This window comes from Augochlora pura, chromosome 10 (assembly GCF_028453695.1).
Source record: "Augochlora pura isolate Apur16 chromosome 10, APUR_v2.2.1, whole genome shotgun sequence".
Classification (NCBI taxonomy): Eukaryota; Metazoa; Arthropoda; class Insecta; order Hymenoptera; family Halictidae; genus Augochlora; species Augochlora pura.
Window position 1 is genome coordinate 8,644,140 of NC_135781.1, and position 4,901 is coordinate 8,649,040.

Consider the following 4,901-nt stretch of genomic DNA (forward strand, 5'->3'; position numbering starts at 1 on the left):
CCCCGCCCCCCCGTCAACGAAACTTCGATCCGAATTCTCGAAATTCGACCACCGCGAGATCGCTCGTCACAGGCGAATCGTGCCTATTCGAAAGAACGCGTCGCGCGGAATCGCGGGCGAGTTGAAATTGTCGGTCGTTTCGCGTGTCCCCCCCGAGTGTGTCTGTCGAGTTACGCCTCCTCGTTCGACAGAAGATTCTCCGTGCGGGTTCAGCAGCAACTTGTCTCCGGCTTTCGTCATTTAGAATCTCTACTATGGTTTCGATCAAGTTTTCTTCTCTTCTCTCTAGTTACCCGAGGAGGAGGAGGGGGGTAAACGCGAGAGAGCGAGCAGGATCGTCGTACAATTGTGATGTAATAAGATAGTAATTGCCATTAATCGGCGCGGCGCGGAGCCGGCCGGACTTAGGGCTCACGCGCGCGAAAGTTAAATATTATTAAAAATAGCATTCCGACCAAAGGAAAGAGGAGAGAAAAAGTTTGTTAGATGAGAGAGAGAGGGAGAGAACAAATGTTTCCTGTTTCCCTGCAGCGCGGCGAAACGCGGCTATATATTCTTGATCTCTTTCTTTTTCTCGTTCTCGTCTGTGCGCGCGACAAAGTATACAAACGAGTCAAACGAAAAGACGAAGAAACTATACAACCGACGCGGAACAAAATAGAGCACCGACACAAAGCACGAACAAATTTTCACCCCAGTGTACATTGTCCTGTAGCGAGTTCGAACGAATACGCGATACAAGCAGAAGCATTAGAACGAACGATAGAAGCTATGAGAAAAAATAATATGATAACGAAATCGTGACGAACCACGCGATAATAAATTTATTATAACAAAGTAATACCGTGACCATTGAGAAACGCATTGTACATAGTCGCTTGTTGTTCGTGGTGCCGTACCATAACCTTTTACGGTTTCTATATTTCCCCCGCCCTGCCCGGACCCGTTTTTTGTTTTCGTGTTCTTATTTTTTTTTTTTATTTTTTACGTCTGTAGTCCCCTCCGTTTTTCGATCATGATTTTCCTTTGTTTTCTATTTTTTTTTTCTACCACGCTTTAGAAAACGGTAAAACTCAGTAGGAGCATTTTTACGTAGCGTAGTAGTCAGCCATATTTGAGAACGTATTAATTATATGAATAAACATGAATAAAAAAAGTATATATAATGGAAAACACCTATATATATAAATATATATATATTTTAAAGTGGTATATTTGGATATATATATATATTATCGAAATACTATTTCGAGGTGTACCGTGAGATATAAAATTATAATGATGGTAGTCGTATATCTCGAAAGGGCGAGCCTGTGGATAAAGTGAATTAGTATAACGGACATATGTTTCTCGCTTGGAGACGATGACTTTTCCATTGATGAGATTGACGAAGATCGGAGTACGGCAGCTCTGAGGCTGACACGTGAAAGAAAAAGCTGTAACTGTGACTATGAGGATCGTGGAGGGCAGGCTGTGTTGCAATTTCTCATTCCGTTCGAGGTCCGAATGGCTCGCGTTGCCATCGACCGAGGGCTAAAAGTCAAAACAGCAAACATCGTCGAATGAAAATTTAACGAATTTGGTATGAAACTAATAGATTCAGGCAAAAGCTGTCAAAAGAGTCGCAACATTTCAACCACCGAAATATTAGGACGTTGCATGATTTCTTACTATCAATTTCAATATTTCAATAATTCAATTTTAATATTTCGCATTCGACTTACTGTTAATCTGATTAAAGCATAACTTGCATCGATTTATTTATTAGCTTGAAATTTTTGGTCGCCAAAATATTTTTTCAACTGCATTATTAGTATTGTTGCGAACTCCGTTGGCTTCACGTGTTATACGTCGCGGCATTTTATTCTTAGTCTACACTATTTACAATTGTGCTGTGAATATCTATTATAATACAATTGTGACGACACGATTTTATCGCTCGACGGCTTAACCCTTTAAACTCGAAGACATTTCAACTGCGAATCTAAAATCATTTTTCTGGCTTCTAGTATTTCTATTTTATATAACAAAATTCATTCTATGCATATGAAATTGAGTCTCGTGACTCATACAACAATTACACTTTCAACAAATATTTCCATCTAAGCTTTGGTGATATCTATAAAAATAATTTTGGAAGGTGCAACAATTTTAATGGCGCCGCAGAGTCGCCCCTCGAGTGTCAAGGGTTAATACTAGATATTCACAGCGCAATTGTAAATAGCGTAGACTAAGAATCAAATGCCGGGACGTATGACGCGTGGAGCCAAACAGAGTTCGCAACAGTATTATTATTATAAAATATATATCTTACAATCTTTATTAAGTCACTTTGAAAGATCATAACAAATTTAAAACAGTCTTCTTAATTTGACTTGGTTACTTCTGCGATAAATTTCATCCAGCTATCTCTCGCAATTAATTGTTTCTGGGCGTTCAAATTCGACGGAAATTTCGCAACGTCTTAATAAGACACCCACTGATCGAAATGAAAAGTAGCACTCAACCAGTACTCAACCGTAGGATTACGAATAACGAACAGAAAGCAGCCCGCCCGTCCGAGATCCCCGCGCGTCAAAGCGTCACTGTGATCTCGTAATTATTAATGAAATATCTGATTATCGTAACGAATAATCGTATTGGATATTGTAACGTATCCCCGATGTCCTCTCCAAAAACCTCCCTTTTCCCCGACGACCTTTCACCCCGGAGAGTAAGAGAGAGAAAGACCCCGGCAGACGCAGCACGTTCGTTTCTCGCAATCGGAATCGAGCGTTCTGAATCTCTCGATTCTTTTCTTTTCGTATCGTCTCGTCTCGTTTCGTTTCGAGTACAATTCTTCCTCCCCCCTTTTATTGTTTTCTAGCCCATCCGCCCCAACCCACCCCCGCCCCCCTACCCATCCCCTCGACCCAAGAAAACGAACCATTTAGCTCGTAATCATATATTAAGTACATTGTAACGAAACTTTCGAATGATCTCCCGGAGGTGTGCGCGTTCAGCAAGAGTTGGTCGATCAATGACCTCTGTTTCTCTCTCCGTGTTCCTCTTACTTTTTGTTCCTCCTTCCACCTCCTTCTCTTCCTCGGCCTCTTCTCCAGCGTCTCTTCTTCTTCGTCTTCTTCTTCTTCGTCTTCTTCTTCTTTCTCCTGCTCCTTGTTTCTCGTTTTTCACCGTCCCGCTGCCCTTGAACTCGTTCAAGCCGAGAAACAGACGACATTGGCGCACGCTCGCTCGCCCGCGATCGCACCCCCGATCTTATTTTTCTTCGTTCGTCTATTTTTTAATTTTTGTGTCCCCTTTCTCGCGAAAGAAAGCGTGTGATTCGAACATCGAAGAAAAGGAAAGCGAAGCCGTCGTTGCTCGGCGCCGATATAAAGCTAACGTTCCCCGCGGAACGATCCGCGCGAGCACGGCGTTTTAGATTTTATTATTATTTTCGTTATCGTTAATCGCAAACCATCGAGGTTCTCGACAAAGCCCCTCCCTCCCGCCGCCCCCGCGAAGAGTTGATCGACTAGTCTTTATCGGACCAACCACTGAGATTTTTTTTATATCGTTTCTTCTTTCATCCCCTCCCCGACATTTGTTTCGCTACATTATTCTCTTCCGGCGTTAAGCAGACCGTTCCTTTTTCACCTAGGATTCTCGACATCTCTTCTGTTCCCACCTGCATCGAACTCGTTCGACGCTCTTCAAGGCCGCACACGTCCATTCATTCGTTTCCACGGGTTCGCGATGAGCGCGCCCGAGAAAAAAGAAAAGAAAAAAATCATTTAGACGGGATGTGCAGCGTTCTTCTCTTTCTTGAAAGGAAAAGAAAAATAGCAAGCAAAGTGTAGTTAAGATGATTTCCCGGCCGCGAATGTCCGCGGCTTCGAGCGACGCGACGTCGGGCTCGACTGCATTATTTTTTATACATTTTTTTACCCACCCAGTAAGACTTTTCTATCGAACGAATCAATTAACATAGCCACACCGTAGACGATAATCTTGATCTTTCCGACAGTATTTAAACCGGGGCTGGGCCCCGGCCATTCGGGGCCGACCTCGACTGTGGCCCCGGTTCAAATAACAGTATATGAAGAGAAACGTATGTATTTAACGAAACAAAAAAAAAATGGAAAAGGACGAAGGAAACGTAAACTGCATGGAAAGCGAAACAGACCACACACGCGTACACGCAACGCCCTATTCTACACACTGTACACACATTGTACACGCATCACACACACGAGACACAACACATGAATGTTAATATCGACTCGTATAATTGACGTATAAATAATGCGTAAGATCTAATGGCAGAGGATAACTAAGGAAAATAACGATTAAATAAATAAATAAATAATTAAATAAATAAATAAATAAATAAAATAAAATAAAATATTACAAATTATAGGGAGAGGTTTTATTTGCTCAGACTGTCTAAGTTTTGCCATAGAGAAACAAAAGAAACGAGAGAGAGAGAGGGAAGGAAATGCGAAAGGAGAAATTGTATCGAATGTTTCGCGCGTTTTTTATCTGAATGTGTACTGCTGGTCGTGCGTCTAGAGTAACGTTTTTTAAGAGACAGCGATGTTTTTTGTCCGTCGCTCCAGCCACTGTATTCTAGGTGCCAACCGGTTGCAAAAAAGCCACGAGAATCTCGTTCGTCCGAGCGGATCCCGTCGCGCGCGCCGCGAGCCGATGTTCGCGGCCGGTCGCGGTTCCGCTTCGATATTCCGTTTTCGATCTCTCGGCGTGACTCCGTCGGCGCTACTTCGCTCTGATATTTATTTCGGCGATCTCCAATTTATTATTTATTGTGTACTTTTGTGTTCGAAATAAACGGAATAAAATAGAGAAAATAAAAAAAACAAACGACAGCCGTGTCACATTTTTCTTCAACTCATTGAACG